Below are 17843 nucleotides of genomic sequence, written 5' to 3' on the forward strand. Positions count from 1 at the left end.
GAAATCAGCAGTTTTGTCATTTAACATTTTTGTTAATTGAAATAAATCATGACCACCCAGGGTTCCAGACTGCAAACATTTTTTGAGAATGTGAGAGTAAAAATTTGATGTGGTAGCATTTGTGCAAGTCAGAACATTCTGTTTTTGACCAATTTTTTTTTGATAGTTAAAAGATTAAAACATTTTGCCAACATAAGGTTGGACTGTCAGTCTTTTTACATCAGTGCAAAACGTCTCGGTTACGTATGTAACCCTCGTTCCCTGAAGGAGGGAACGGAGACGTACGTCAGTAGTGACCGACGAATTGGGATATCGCTTAGAGAGCCCTATCAGCTTCGTGTGAACTAAAACAAGCCAATGGAATTGGCGTGCGATATTTGCATAATGCGCACCGCCCCCGACAGGTGTATATAAATAGGAAGCGGATGCAATCGCACTCTGTTTTTCGCTGAGGAGACAACTGGTGTCCGCACTACAGCGAGGGTACAGGAACTGTGGCGACGGGACGTACGTCTCCGTTCCCTCCTTCAGGGAACGAGGGTTACATACGTAACCGAGACGTTCCCTTTCAGTCAGTCACGTTCGACGTACGTCAGTAGTGACCGACGAATTGGGATCCCAACTAAAGCGCCACAGTTACGAAACCCCTTCCAGTGCCCAGCGCAAGCTCGGCTACCCATAGCACCAGCTGGAACGGTGAAGGGGCGAGCTTACGCCGAGAGAGTTTACTGCTGTCTTACCGAATACCCACTAAGTAAACTAGACTACACTGGGGAAGCGAACCCGTAAGGGACGCTGCGGAGGCCACTACCTACCCAATGGGGGAGGAGTTTACGTGGAGAATACACATATGGACTGGCCCGGGGGGCAGTACACATATGGGGTCCCTGGGATGGCTCCACCTGGGTAGGGGGAGACTCATCTGACAGGTGACAGCAGAGCTGGCTCTGCTAAGGGAAAGACACGGGCTCGCCATAGGGAGTTTAGACCCGTGGACAATTACACATATGGGACCGCTCACGTAGAGGGGTCACGACATATGGGCCCCAGCCAACAGACAGCGTCAGCGACGGATGTAGGCCTGGCATCAGACACTCCGCAATGTCCGAGCCGAAGGGGGAGGCGGAGGAACTCGACAGGGTTCGCCAAGCGGGGAACACGACTGGAGTAAAAGTATGCACGTATCCGGCCAGGGGGCGGGAATGGCATTGCAAGCCGACACTTAGAGCGGGTACAACACGTCTACCGACTAGTAGATGCGAGTACACGTGAAGATACCGGCTCTACACGTAGGCTATAAAACCTAGCGAACGTGTTAGGTGTCGCCCAGCCCGCAGCTCTACAAATATCTGTCAGCGAGGCGCCATGAGCCAGCGCCCAGGAAGAGGCCACCCCTCTGGTGGAGTGGGCTCTCAACCCGAGCGGGCAAGGCACGCCCTGGGATTCATACGCCAAGGCGATGGCATCCACTATCCAGTGGGCCATCCTCTGCTTGGAGACAGCCTTTCCCTTCTGCTGGCCTCCGTAACAGACAAAGAGCTGATCTGAGGTCCTGAAGCTTCGCGTTCTGTCCACGTACACACGCAGAGCGCGGACGGGACAGAGCAAAGCTAGGGCTGGGTCTGCCTCCTCCGAGGGCAGCGCTTGCAGGTTCACTACCTGATCTCCCTTGGGCACGTATCCAGGCCGGGGTCTCAGGATGACGTGAGAATCACCGGGCCCGAATTCTAGGCACGCTTCGTCGACCGAAAACGCATGCAGGTCCCCTACCCTCTTCAGGGAAGCCAATGCAACCAGAAGGACAGTTTTTAGGGACATAACCTTCAGGTCGACTGATCGCAAAGGCTCAAAGGGATGACCCCGGAGAGCTGTGAGAACCAGGGTCAGATCCCAAGAGGGTACGGAGGAAGGGCGAGGAGGATTCAGTCTCCTTGCCCCCCTCAGGAAACTGACGATCAGATCGTGTTTCCCCAGGGACTTACCCTCAACTGCATGGTGATGTGCAGCGATAGCGGCAACATACACCTTCAGGGTGGAGGGAGACAGCCTTCGCTCCAACCCTTCTTGCAGGAAGGAAAGCACAGATCTGACCGAGCATGATCGGGGGTCCTCTCGGCGAGAGGCGCACCATTCGACGAACAGGTTCCACTTCAGCGCGTAGAGACTCCTAGTGGAAGGAGCTCTAGCGGAAGTGATGGTGTCTACGACCGCTTGCGGGAGATCACTCAGAACCTCCGCATCCCGTCCAGGGACCACACGTGGAGGTTCCACAGATCGGGACGCGGGTGCCACAGGGTGCCCCGTCTCTGAGTCAGGAGGTCCTTCCTCAGAGGAATCGGCCAGGGAGGGGCTGTCGCGAGGAGAATGAGGTCTGAGAACCAGGTCCGAGTGGGCCAGTACGGAGCCACTAACAGAACCTGCTCCCCGTCCTCCCTGACCTTGCACAGGAGTTGTGCGAGAAGGCTCACTGGGGGAAACGCATATTTGCGTAGACCCGGGGGCCAGCTGTGTGCCAGGGCATCCGTGCCGAGCGTGCCGCCGGTCAGGGAATAGAACCACTGGCAGTGGGCAGTTTCCGGGGAGGCAAACAGGTCTACCTGGGCCTCGCCGAAACGCTGCCAAATCAGCTGAACCGCCTGGGGGTGGAGCCGCCACTCGCCCGCAAGTGGAGGCTGCCGTGACAGCTCGTCGGCCGCACGGTTGAGCACACCTGGGACATGAGTGGCCCGAAGGGACCTCAGATGCTTCTGACTCCACAACAAGAGATGGCGGGCGAGTTGCGACATGCGACGGGAGCGTAGACCACCTTGATGGTTGATGTACGCAACGGCCGCAGTGCTGTCCGAATGGACCAGTACATGCTTGTCTGACAACAGCTCCTTGAAGCGGGCCAGAGCAAGACGTACTGCTAGCAACTCGAGGCAATTGATATGCCAATGCAGCTGAGGCCCCGTCCAAAGACCCGACACTGCAAGCCCGTTGTACGTGGCCCCCATCCCGTGGCAGAGGCATCTGTGGAGACCACAGCATGCCTGGACACTTGTTCCAGGGGTACTCCGGCCCGCAGGAACGAAGGGTCCGACCACCGGACAAGGGTGCGGCGGCAGCTCGGTGTCACGGGGACACGGAGCGTGCCGCGCTGCCACGCCCATCTCGGGACCCGGCCGCGGAGCCAGTGTTGAAGCGGTCTCATATGGAGCAATCCGAGCGGCGTGACCGCGGCTACAGATGCCATATGCCCCAGGAGCCTCTGAAAATCTTTCAGTGGAGCCGCTGTCCTGCGCTTGAGCGAGCTCAGGCAGTTCAACACCGACTGGACGCGCGCCTCGGTGAGACGCGCAGTCCGTGCGACCGAGTCTAGCTCGAGACCGAGATGAGAGATCCTCTGCCCGGGGGCGAGTTTGCCCTTGTCCCAGTTGACCCGAAGACCCAACCGGCTGAGGTGAGCTAAAACCATGTCCCTGTGTTCGCACAACTGCTCTCGCGAGCTGGCCAGGATCAGCCAGTCGTCGAGATAGTTGAGGATACGAACGCCCTGTTTCTTGAGGGGAACAATGGCCGCCTCCGCAACCTTCGTAAAGACGCGGGGGGACAGGGCCAGCCCGAAGGGCAGGACTTTGTACTGATATGCCCGACCCTCGAACGCAAACCGCAGGAAGGGTCTGTGTCGAGGCAGAATCGAGACATGAAAGTACGCGTCCTTCAGGTCGATTGCTGCAAACCAATCCCGGGGACGGACGCATTCGAAAATGCGCTTCTGCGTGAGCATCTTGAACGGCATCTTGTGGAGATACCGGTTCAGGACGCGCAGATCCAGGATTGGCCGTAGCCCACCGCCCTTTTTCGGTACAATGAAGTAGGGGCTGTAAAACCCCGACTTCATATCGGCTGGAGGGACCGGCTCGATTGCATCCTTCGCCAGGAGGACAGCAATCTCCGCCCGGAGAACAGGTGCACTGTCCAACGACACCTGAGTGAAGTGGACACCCCTGAAGACCGGGGGACGCCGGGCGAACTGAATCGCATAGCCGAGTCTGATAGTGCGAATGAGCCAGCGGGACGGGCTGGGAAGCGTGATCCACGCCTCCAGACTCCGAGCCAGCGGGACCAAAGGCACCACAGACGCACCGGGGGTGGGGCAGCGAGGTAGAGTGGGATCCAACTCGGACGGCATGGGAGCGGCCCGGAGTGTGGTCGAACTCTGGGAGGCAGCAGTGCGTATGGGAGACGGCGCACGGGGCGCGGGCTGCACCACCACACTGCCACCTGCTGGCGAAATGGGAGGGGGCTGCGAGTGGCGAGGCGGGGCCTGGCACACTGGCAGGCGCACCCTGTTGTGACCTGGAGTTTGAGGAAACTGCTCTTTTTGTGATAAAGTGGGTACCGCTGGACTCCGGGGAGCCAGCGGCGGAAGATAGACAGACATCACGAATTCCCCCCGGCCCTCCTCCGGGGGTGGGAGAGAAGGTGGAAAACTCTCCCGAAGAGCAAGATCCTTCCCCTCCAGGTTGCCCGTCTCAGGGCCGTGACTTCCTCTTGCGTTTGCCACCTGGCTTGGCTGAGACGGGCTGGGCACCACGTCCGCGACCGGCACCCTGCTGCTTGGCTGGTGTAGGCTGCTGCTTTGCCGAACCAGCAGGGGCGGAAGACGACGCAGGCGGGCGCCCTCGGCGACGAGCGGGCTGAGGCTGAGCCACGGGCGGGTGGGTGGAGGCAGCAGCGGACCGCCGTGGCATGACGTGTTTGATAGCCTCAGCCTGCTTCTGTGCGGCGGAGAACTGTTGGGCGAAGCTCTCCACCATGTCGCCGAAGAGGCCGACCGGGGACATGGGGGAATTCAGGAACCGCTGCTTGTCGGTTTCCCGCATGTCCGCCAAGGTCAGCCAGAGATGGCGTTGCTGGACTACCAGGGTAGACATCGCATGACCAACAGCGCGTGCTGTCACCTTCGTCGCCCGGAGGGCGAGGTCGGTGGCAGCGCGCAGCTCCCCAAGCAGTTGTTGGTCAGGCCCTTCCTGGGGCATCTCCGACAGCGCTTTTGCCTGGTACACCTGCAAAAGGGCCATCGTGTGCAGGGCGGAGGCAGCCTGCCCACAGGAGCTGTAAGCCTTCTCAGTCAGACCGGCTGAGAACTTACAGGCCCGGGACGGGAGGCGCGGCTCACCACGCCAGCCAGTGGCCGTTGGACACGCTCGACTGGTGGGGTCCTCGCGTACCCCCTGGCTTCTCCGCCATCCAGGGAGGAGAAGGCGGACGAGGGACCGGGCCTCGCACGAACACTATAAGGTGTTTGCCAAGACCTGGTCACCTCATCGTGCACTTCCGGGAAGAAAGGCATTGGGGCGGGACGCTGGACCTGACCAGCGCGACCCCCCCCAAATACCAATCATCCAACCGAGATGGGCCGGGCAGGGTGGAGGGTTCCACTCGAGCCCGACACACAAGGCGGCCCGGGAAAGCACAGCCGTCAACTCGGGATCCGACTCGGCCACCGCTACCGTCCCGGAGGGCGGCAGCGCGTCCGGATCTTCCTCCCCCGAGGACCCTGGCTCACCTTCCGATGCAGAGATCGACATCCGGTCCGCCGCAGGCGCACCAAAGGTAACGGCTGGACAGTCCGTAGAGGGCCCAGCGGAAACCAACGGCGGCACGACGGGTTGCGGTGCTGATGAGGCGGCAGGGGCCCGCGGAGCGTTTCCGCTCGGCGGGGAAGCCCTGACCGTAATCCTCAGGTCACCCTTCCCATACACCGCCGAACCGTCCTTCCGGCCCGGGCCGGAAAAAACGGTCGAACGGGGCATAGGAGAGGGGACCCCCGCTTCCTGAGACCTCAGGAAGGAGAGTCTAGACCTCAGCACCGCGATAGTCATATTCCCGCAATGGGAACATGAACCATCCACAAAAGCTGCTTCAGCGTGCTGAACGCCCAAACACGAGATGCAGCGATTGTGCCCATCAGCAGGGACCAGGGAACGACCGCACCCAGTAACGCACAGACGAAATGACATACTGTCAGGGTTCGTCTGTAAAGCTCTTTTAGAAGGGGAAAGATCAGCTCACTTGTGCTGAAGCACACAGGGAGTGACGCGATGCGCTCAGGTACACCACTCCCTGAACACACCGAGGAACCGGCCCAAATCGCAACACGCACACACACTTTTAGAGTGTTGCTGTTACAACAGCAGTTGAGAGCTTATAGCTCGGCTCCTCGGAAACTCGCGACCTCGCTGGAGTGCCTTCACAACCAACACGAACAGCGCGCTGTTAATCCTCTTCTGAGGCAGTTTTAGTTTCAACTTAAACAAAGTCTGAAGCAGGACACCAGTGTATGGCTCCGAAGCGAAAGACAGAGTGCGATTGCATCCGCTTCCTATTTATATACACCTGTCGGGGGCGGTGCGCATTATGCAAATATCGCACGCCAATTCCATTGGCTTGTTTTAGTTCACATGAAGCTGATAGGGCTCTCTAAGCGATATCCCAATTCGTCGGTCACTACTGACGTACGTCGAACGTGACCAACTGAAAGGGAACTAGGGTATGCAGATTAAGACAACTATTCATCAGCATGCATTGATTAATCCCCTGTTGTAGCAAGAAAAAAAAAAAAAAGGTGCGACCAAATCATGTGCTTGTGTGACCAACTGAGAAAGTTTGTAGCACCAGTGCAACCAGTAGAAAAGTTAGTCTGGAGCCCTGCCACCTCAATCCATCTCCAAATAACTCTGTATATTTGCACTCTGTGATGAGAGTCTGCCAGTATGCAAAAATGGTTGATTGAATTGTGGATTAAATATTTAAAATTTAATTAATAATTATAATTTAATAGTTTGTAAATGTAAAATTTCTAGGTCTGAAAAAATCATGGAAATTTGTATAGTCAACATAAATGTTATAGATATGTGAAATTCTAAAGTATTACTCTATAATCTCACAAGTGACAGGAAGAGTAATGGAAAAATTATGGAAATTCATTGTTCAAAGTGTGGGAACCCTGAGGCTTTTCCTGAGCCCTTACACTTCATAAAGAATCAGCTACAGACTGTCCGCATAATTCTGCATAAAAACGGGAACATTGCTTACAGCAAGTCTGAAGTCTGACAGTGATTTTCTTGAAATTTACTGTTGAAGGTGGTAAATTTTGTACACAAGTGATGTTTTGATGACTGTAGTGACGGTGCTTTAAAGGAGATGATTTAAGAGAATAAACTTCCCATAGAGGGAAGTTAAAAATGCTCTCCATTTGCTCAATTATTTGAGAATTGTGTCTCTCTTTAAACGCACCACTAATAATTCTAAGCTCCCTATTTATCTGTACTAATCAACATCATTTTGTTGTTGTACAGCATGTTGTATTCAGCATCTAGCAGTTTATCAATACACACATGCAAATCAACTGATTTTGTCACAACTAGTGTTCTTGTGGGTCCTTAAAAAGTCTTAAAATGTCTTAAATGGAGTTTTATCAAATTCAATGTTGTAAACTTTTTTAAATATTGCAAAGGCACAATATGTAAGATTTTTGATTAAAATATCCAAAAACCACTAAAACAATATTATATATTTTGCTGACCCAAATGTTTCCACCAATGTTTAAATCCAGAGAAATTTATGATAAACATTTTGTAAGCTTTATAATCGCTGAACACATCAGACACTCTTGGCAGAATTCTAATGTCCTTGCATTATTTAGCCTGAGGGTGATGCTCTAATGATGAATGACAGACTGTAGTACACACGATAAATGCATAGAATGCCATCTTAGAATTGTCTTAGTCAGTAGGCCTATTTATTACCTCCGAATGTTGTTTTAGAATATTGCAAGTTGTGTAGGAGTTCCAGTGAGGAAAACAAAGTCATGTCTTTTCCCAGAACAAACATAAAACAAACACAACAGAGCTACTGTATATAAAGGCTATTCACATGAGCATGTTTAAACTAAAAGGTTTATACTTTCATTAATTTGATATTCTACTCCACATAGGACATACATGCCTAATTACTGACCTAATGCCCACCTAGGTGAAGCGGACTGATATCTTCTTGGTCTGGAGCGAGGTTTATGCAAGATAACTTGAAAATAAGTGGGGCAGTAGGAAATCAGCCCGATGGCTCTCAGAGCGTGCTGCAGTTCCATTTTTCACCACAGATTTACATGGGAAATTTGCCCATGCCCATACAGACGAGCCGCGGCCGAGTATAATGGCCGTGTCATTGCATCACCTGTCAATGATGTCATATTCATGTTACCCTCAATTTTCGGTTTTACTTCCATAGAAACCATGGAAACAAAGACACTAATATATTATACATTTTATTAGACAGGTGAGCAACTGTTTGGATACCTTTGTTGACAGAAAACTAATCGTTGTATAGCTTAACACGGTTAGTCTTTATTGTTTGAATCACTTGTTTTCTTGATTTACTGCGAGTAACATGTTTTTACCATGCCTCAGAGATGACACTATTTTGTCAAGTGGCTAATATAGCATATTCAGAAAGAACTTTATTTGTAGTAACAGTAATACAGCATTTTCTTTACCATGCAATATATTTTAAAATGAACAACACAAGTCATCCAGCTAGCTTTATTTTGATATGATAATCGATCTAGCTTACTGCAATGTGCAACAAGTGTCTCATAGCAGCCACCGAGTAAATGCACAGAGCAAAGTTAGTAACATAACTTTAATAACTTGACATAACTTACATAACTTTTACATAACGTTATAACTTTCAGTACACTAAAACATATTTTTAGTATGATTGTTTTGACCAAGTTAAGCAGTGCTGCGTTACCCCACAATTTTAATTCGTCAAATAAACTACTGTATGAGTAATAATTCAGGACTTGTTGTTTTATTAGAATGAAATAAAATAATGTGAATTTAAGTGATCAAACATAAATGTAACAAAGTTCAAATTCAGGGAAGGAGGTGGGAACTTGCAAATGTTAAACGTAACTTTAATATACAACAAAATGAAAGGAGCACCAGCGGCCGACTGCAGCATAAAAGCATAATAAAACAGGGTATCCGCGGGGCATTAAAAGTCATTAAATGGATTTTGCGAAAATTAAGGCCTTAAATGGCATTAAAAAGCATTAAATTTTATTCCTACTGGCATTAAATTTTTTAGAGTGTTTTGAAGAAAAATAGTACTACCAGTTTATTTTGAATATAGCCTTCATAATTAAAACTGATTTGCTGTCGCAAAATATGTACATTGGTGTGATACACACACGGAACCAGTTTGGTAATTGCCTCCGGCCGGTGCAAAATTGCCGTAACGCCGTTTTTGATCGCGGTTTACCGGATTGGAACTGGAGACGGAAGGCTGCATCAGTGTTGCCAACTTAGCGCCTTTTTTCTTAGAAAGTGCATTGTGACAAATATAGCGACTTGTTGAAATCTTCCGAGACCCCTGGTACTGCGGCACGAGTGCGAGATCTTGCTTTCCTACCGCAGGCGCACCTCTCTCTGAGTCTTTTCTGTTCAGTGAGTGACTGAGAAGATCAGCGCATTCAGTTGAGGATGTCAGAGAACAAATAAAATAGATACTGTTGCTTCTAACCTGATTGATTATTTTACATGTACAGCCAAAATCACAGCAAATGTCTTTATCTTATGTGTATGGTGACTTTATCAGACAACGTCTCTCGATTACAAATCAGGATTATAATATGTCAGAACTCGACACTAACACACTTGTCAGTTAGTCCGTGATAAGTGGAATTTTTGAAGGAGCAGAGAAAGTGAAAGAAGTGAAAGAGAATTTTACTTGCCCGGTTGAACAAGGAGCCTGTTTAAATCGTCAGTAAAAAACTTGGGAATCACCAAAACGCAAGAATGACAGATTTGATTACATTTAGTGTAAGTGGTGATCGATAGTGGATAATAATAGGCTGTATAATGGACGGATGGTTACAAGGTTGCTTCCGCAGTCTTGTTTTCATTAGCCTACTGAATGATTCAGCGTTTTGAATGAATCAGTTGAGTCAAGCATCCCAATGACAATAGGCAAAATATCCGCCCTAAATTGTATTGAATATTACTAATGTTACTGACTATTTAGGATGGATAGTATGCACACTGAGACACAGGCAATGACTTATTCATAAACAACTGCCTCATTCTTGAATGAATCAGCCATTGGAATGAATTGTTTGAATGAATGACTCAGTGACTCACTTATTAAGACGGTTACTTGCCGCCACCTATTGGTGGTTTAGTTTAATTTTTAAAAGTATCACTTTCCCCCAAACATCTTTTGAATATTAGTCAAAAAATATTTAAAACAATCCCATAACATTATTTAATGCAGTTGTAATTTTTTTATTGTAAATGATTGAATTTGATTGGTAACAGCCCTAATGTCTTATTCTAATTGAATTTAATGAGCAAATTTAAGAATTTAAAAATAGAAGATGAATCATACATTTTACATCAATCATACAGGATTGGGTGGGGGGAAATCGCCCCTTGTAAAGGTAAAAAAAAATGCCCTCAGTGTAAATATCACAAATATGCAGCTGGAATATTCTGAAAAGATATTGCTTCAGAATAAATTTATATTTACACCAAAAAATAAAACAAAATCCTAATTTTTCCAGACAAACAACTGTTTTACTCAGATAAGTGAATGACTGATTTACCTGTCTGAAGAACAAGCACATAACAAGGCTTAATGCCGAGCCCTGTATGTAGTCTTAACGGGCCGCATTTCAGACACCATTTTATATTGTCTGACAATAAAACAGAAAAATATATAGATGAAACAATTTTATGGGAATTTGGCTGTATTAAAATACATTATGTGAGCACAAAGAGGTAGCAGCAGAGAAGCAAATAAATGTAAAGGGCTGACACTTGGCACAATGCATCTTAATGACATAAATAATGAATATTCTAATTGCCGTATGACTTCATCTATTGACATTTAGCGACATTTTATATATATATATAGCAATAATTTAAAAAAAAATTGGCATTAAAAAGCCATTAAAAAAACATTAAATTAGATTTAATGTAACCTGTAGAATCCCTGTAAAAATGCTTTCCATCGGCTGTGGAGGTGAAGATGACAACTCTCATGATTCAGTGCCCATTCAAAGTGTCATCAAGCTAAGCCTTTGTTATTGTTTGGATTAAGTGACCTCTAGGAGTGAAACTTGCATATTGTGCCTTTAAATTGTATAAACAAAAGTCTTAATTATCATTTTTAAATCATGCTATAACCTAATGTCATTATTAGACTTCAACACTTCTATGTGATTGAATTAAATGTGATTGAATTTCACAGTGAAAATGCGACACTGTTGCACGTTCTACAGGCTGCTGATTTTAGAGCAGTTCGCAATCAATGAATATCATGATTTATGCTGTGCGATTGTTTATGATATACTGTTGCTGAGTTCTGACAATGTATACTTTATGGTTTTTATGTTGTAACATGTTGTAGAAGATTGCATATTTTATCTCCCTCATCTTGAATGAGCAGCTGGAAGTAGTAAAGCATAGACATTTTACAATAAGACTCCTCGTGTGTTTGGGCTTCTTTATAATTCACAGTTCCACATTATGCCTACAATCTTTTTTGGCTAAAAACATAATTTAACGCGTTCAATATATATTTATTTAGTATTAACACAATCTCTTTGCCTTTCTTTAAACACATTATTAGTGTATCAGCAAAATCCAATATCAGTCGACCTCTAATTCATTTGCACTGATGTAAATGGAACATAAACCAATTTCAGTATGCTGAATATACTGAATAAAACATGTCTTGAGTATTTTAAAACTTGTTTTGCTGAAAAGCAGTATTAAGTTCTTGTTGAATGTGTCACAGCCTGTTTAATTAACTAAAAGAATTTGAGATGCATGATTTATTTTGAGATTATGTGGTCTTGTTCTGTATGGACATGTGGTATTAATTTTATTTGTGCAGGTCTAAAAAAAAAAGGCCTAAAAAGGCTTAAATTTGATTTTAAACAGCTAAAGTTCTACACAAATGTTCAATGTCTTGTTATAATATTCCTGACCTATTGCGCATTTCCAACCAAATCCTGCTCTGAATATTCTGTGATCCTCTTCACACAGTCCTTCGATCAGCCGTGAATAATCATCTCTCGCAGGCGCTGGTGGAGATAATGACTCGCGTCTCTTGAGAGAAAATATCATTTGTAACCTCTCTTTACATCATCCACTGCGTTCATCACCCCATCCCTACAGTCTTGCTAACAACCCCTCCAGTTTAAATGCTGTGAAAATGTTAGTAGTCCCTGCTGAAATACCCATTGCTTTCTTTGCCTCTGGGGATGTGTTGTTATGTCTATATTTTAATCACATTTAGAATTGGCTTATAGACAGTCTGAGCTATTGCATCTCTCCAAGGTGCGATTTTCTGAAATATGTTTAACAGAAGAGCACAGAGAACATATCTCACACATCTGAGGCAACAGACAAAACATTTGTATTTATACAGTGTATGTTCATGATCCCCATTTAGAGTACATGTACTAGTGCTAGCAACATCGAAAGGACATTTCTTCTGTTTCTTGGTGTGTTAGTCATGGTTAATGTGGCTGTACACTTTAAAGCAGGGATGGGCAACTCCGGTCCTGGAGGGCCAGTGTCCTGCAGAGTTTATCTCCATCCCTGATAAAAACTCACTTGCCTATAGCTTTCTACTAACTCTGAAGACCTTGATTAGCTGGTTCAGGTGTGTTTGATTAGGGTTGGAGCTAAAATCTGCTGGGCAGTGGCCCTCCAGGACTGAAGTTGCCCATCCCTGCTTTAAAGGTTGGTCCTATTTAATGAATTCAGTCATAGCTTGTCTCAACTTGCTTTTTTTGTGATGCTATAGAAAGTTTGCTGGTAAGCAGAATTGTTCACATGACAGACAAATAAAATAGGGTGTGTTTTATAACACCTTGGGGGTGAGCTGTTATCTCCCAGAAAATTACATCTATCTTTATTTCAGAGCACAGTACAGTTACAGCATTCAGGGGCCAAATATTTATAAATAATGATTGTTGTCAAGGGCAACGCATGTCTGGGAAACATATATATATATATATATATATATATATATATATATATATATGAAGAGCTCTTTTCCAAAACGCTATAAATCCCTTTTAATAATTTTCATGAAAATGACATTTTTTTACCTAGACCTATACATTTTGTTAATATTCAATTTATCCTGTTAAAATGGTCTATTGGCTCAGTCTGAACATGTTAAACAATGAAACAATTGTTAAATGAAACAACAATTTTGTTGATTATAAATTCAAAGTTTATTTTTTTACAAATCCATGCTACAAATCCATCCTTTTTTTTTAGCCTTTTTATAGCCTGACGTGGTCATACTCAATTCTAGTTCGAATATGAACTCCCCGACCTCAAAATGTTGTGGGCGGGGCTAAATTCGGCTAGCATCCAGGCTAGCCTTTTTATATAAAAACATCTAGAATCTCAGTATTGAAAGGGTAACTATATGTTTTAAACAGTTTACTGAACAGGTTGATCGCCTGATCCGATGTCACACACTTGCGCACACACACACATACGAGGCGAGGCGAGCCGAGCCGAAACACCCTTATATTCAAACAAACCTATCTCGGGAACCGAGCCGAGTTGGCGCTCCGGACTCCGGCCCCCAGGTGTAGGTCTCACTGGCTCATCCAGGCCATCAAAAGTGTTAACAGAGTTTAAAGCACTCATTTTGAAGCACTCATTTTGAATTCCCTCGCTTTAAAGAAACGCATTGTTAGATTGCATCGAACACTTGTCGAATTCTGATTGGTCGAGAGGACATATCGCATTTAGGCTAAAAACAGGTTCGGCACTTATAGCGGTTTGGAAAGAAACTGCATCTTGCAGTACATTTTAAACAAGGAAATATAGCGATTTGTCATGAAACATTGATGGAGCAGAGAATAGGTTCAGTACACAGCAAAATGGCATGACAAACTCATTTTTTTTTAAATTTGGCGTTTATCACGTTTTGGAAAAGAGCTCTTCATACACACACATATATATATATATTAGGGGTGCAACGGTTCTCGGTAAAAAATCGAACCGTACGGTTCTCCACTTACGGTTCGGTACACACTTGCACCGCGGTCCATCTCGAATGGTTAATATGGTTTGTTTAAAATAGCAACGTGGAAAATAGACAGAGTTCAGATAATGTATGTTTCAGTCGATGGATGTGCAAAACGTTACAACAATGATAATCAGAAAGCGTGGACAAAACAGTCACTCTTTGTAAACTGGTCAATGCGAGTGCCGTACGCTCTAATGTCCAGTCATTTACGCCGTCATCACCCGGGTGTTGATAGCGCACGAGCGCAGGTGAGACCTGAACAGCTCACGTTGCTATCTGTGTTTAAACTAAACTCATTTAAGCCTTGCTGATTTAAACCTTCAAGAACAAGACGCGAAAGAGAACTCGCGCACGCTGTGAGAAGATTTGTGTGCGCTCATCCGAAGCGCGCACAGGCTTATTTCAGTCAGAAATACTGAGTTCTCTTTCAAGTCTTGCGCTTCAGCGGACAATTTCATACAAAAATTATGTCAGCATGCCCGTCTTGGCGAGTATCCTAGCAAACATAGTCGGTTATGTCTTAAGTGAACATATATTAGTCGAGAAAGAAAGCGCATGTGTAACAGTATATGTACTGGATCGTGCATGTCTTAAAGGGAAAAAAATATTCCTGCTGCCTGTTTTTAATGTTAAATCAAACAACAAATAACAAAGAAATCACTCACTGCTCTTGACTGAACATTTTTTTGTAACTTCAATAATGATTAATCTTTATTTATTTTATGCAGTAAAGATAATATGCAGTGTTATTTTATATTTGATTACTTTATCCATTTTCTGTACCTGAAAACTACTCTTAAATACCTGAAAAACCTGAAAAGCACTGTTTTATTTTATTTGAATATTTGCTTTATTGTACTTATTTGTGATGTTGCTTGTAGTTTGATTGTTTGTTCTTATTTTCTTTATTTTTATTTGACAGTAGTCCTATTTTCCCTAAACATAGCACATACCGAACCGTACTGAAACCGTAACCCTGAAACCGTAACCCTAAAACCGTAACCCTAAAACCGTAACCCTAAAACCGTGATACGAACCGAACGTGAGCAATTTGAACTGTTGCACCCCTAATATATATATATATATATATATATATATATATATATATATATATATATATATATATATATATATATATATATAATGTTAATTGCTGTAGTCTGTTTAAAAATATTTAATTTGAATGGGCAATTAAGTCTGTTTGAATGAATGATTCAATGACTCACTCATAAAGACTTCTTTCAATACTAGATGAATCAGCATTTTTGAACGAATCATTTGAGTCAATGATTCAATGATTCAGTGACAAATAAGGTGTTTCTCAAAACCAAGTTCGCAAAGTTCGGACTCGCGTCCTTGGTAGTTAGGACTTGGCAAGTTCGAACTTTGCGAACTTGGTTTTGAGAAACACCTTATTTGTCATTGAATCAAATAAGGAAGGATTAGCCGAGGTAAGGCTGCTCTCGGCTGGGTACATGAGCGCTGAGCCTCTGGTGATCGCCTGGATCTCACAACTCCAACAATGTCAGATTAAATTTTCAAGAAAGGCGCTATCTTTATCAATAAACCACAAATTTGAGCTTTAAACCAGCACATTCTCGCCTGAAAAACTCTTAAAACTACATATCATGACATAATAAAAGTAATATGTTTAAATTACGCGGGTTTTCTCCTTTACTATTGACGCTTGCTGGTTAGTACGAGATGCATTCTAGGATACCTGGCTGTCTCAAGTCTTCACAAGTCACCTCTCGATGCATCCTTGATAAAAGGGGCGGATCAAGAACACATCCGGGGATTTGAACTGAACTTGGCTAGATGCGAACTTTTAATTGGAACAGTACTTGGACAGCGACTGATGACGTTTCACAAGAACACAAGTACAGACAAGTACGCATATTGAAAAACGGCTATACATTTTTTAACTCACTTGTCGCCACCTACTGCTGTAAAGATGTTATTGATACAGTCTTTATTTGATGTGTCAAGTTACTTTCAAAATGATATTAGTCTATTTTGTCTACATCAATGTTTATATCCAAACTAGAAACATTTATCCTAGTACTTCTGTGATCATTTTAATTAATGTAACAGAAATAACGATGCTGTGTGGTTGAAAAGACTGTTTGTGAAGCTGTTTGATTGGTAATAGCTATACAGTGTCTTTTTATTCTGATTGATAAGGATGGTTCGATCAGGATTTTTGTGGCCAATCACAGATTACCGATCACTGGAAGCTGTATTGGCCGATACAATCACCGATACCGATCACCAAAATGCATACCTGCAAACTAGGCTGGAGTGAGACCATAGACGTCATGTCTCTTGAGCTGTCGCGATCTTTCCTGGTGCTCTGTGGTGCGTGACAGCGCCTCAGTTCAAGCAGAACACACGTGAACCGATCATCTCTTCCACTTTACTAGTTACAACATGAAATAAACATGAATGAACCTCTGAAGGTATGTTGAAAGATACAGTACAACTTAACAAAATCCATGATCTCATGTAATCGCTCAATGAGTGTTTCAACCACGGAAAGACGTCAATAAAACGGATAGAGAAAAGTCACATTTACCATCACATTTACCTCAGAAAAGCCATTCAGTGTCCAAAAACTTGTTAGTCAGCTACAAAAATGAGCATTTTGCTAAATATATACACTATAGGCTATTGTATATCCCTTGTATTTGTACTTAACATGTGCTTCAATATTGAATGTATGTTTGAATAAATCCGTTTTATGACAGCCACCATTTAAATGTTTATATAGCCTAAAAAACGAGAAGAAACATAATTCTGTCATTAAAAATGTATTATAACATTATTATAACTTTTTATGGGCAATTTGTAATTTTAACCTTTAAATATAGCTGCGAGCAGCGATGGCGGGCCCAAGCCCGGTGGCTTCAGGGCAACTGTGCACAGCGGGCAATAGGCACTTAAAACGGTTAAACATCAAAGGACTATGTCAAATTCACTCCACATTTACTGCACTACAAGGTGCCGCTATAGAGCCCCTCCTCCCTGCCCATTTTCAAAGGATTACATGTGCCAAGTTTTAACATTATTCTGATGAATTTTGAAGCAAATCAGGTAAAAATAAGAGGGTGATCTCAATGTATGCTGAAAGTGACACATTTTCTGCTTCCAGTTGGTGGCGCTATGACTTTGAATCACAATAGTCACATCCATGTGATCAGCCTTGTACAACGAAGACTAAGCCGAAGTTTCATCAAAATCAATTAATGTATGCAGAAGTTATAACACTTTGTTTCCTTTTTCTTGCCATAAATTCGTTGCCTCGCCACGGCCAAACCGTTTGAGATATCCAAAATCCGTTTGCAATTAAACAACTTCAATGTGTTAGCAACAAGTTAAAAAAAGCTTGGTGTAAATTGGATAAACCCTGTAGGAGCAGTAGTATAAAATTCATAGCCTGTTTTTTCAAAAAATTAACATTCAAACCAAAATAGCTGACTTCCTGTTGGTCGGAGCTAATGAATGTAAATTAGAAAATTGTCCGGCTTGATGAGAACAATATGTGTACCGAGTTTGGTGACTGTAGGAAAAACTAACCCCCCCACTTTTGTCAAAAGGTGGCGCTACTGAGCCCCTCCACCAGACCCATTTCTATGGCTTTGTCCATGTCTACTGGTTGACAATATTGATGTGTGTGTCGAGTTTCATGCAATTTGAAGCATGTTAAGAGCCTCAAAAACACTCAAGAA

This window comes from Megalobrama amblycephala, linkage group LG7, assembly GCF_018812025.1.
Source record: "Megalobrama amblycephala isolate DHTTF-2021 linkage group LG7, ASM1881202v1, whole genome shotgun sequence".
Taxonomy (NCBI): domain Eukaryota; kingdom Metazoa; phylum Chordata; class Actinopteri; order Cypriniformes; family Xenocyprididae; genus Megalobrama; species Megalobrama amblycephala.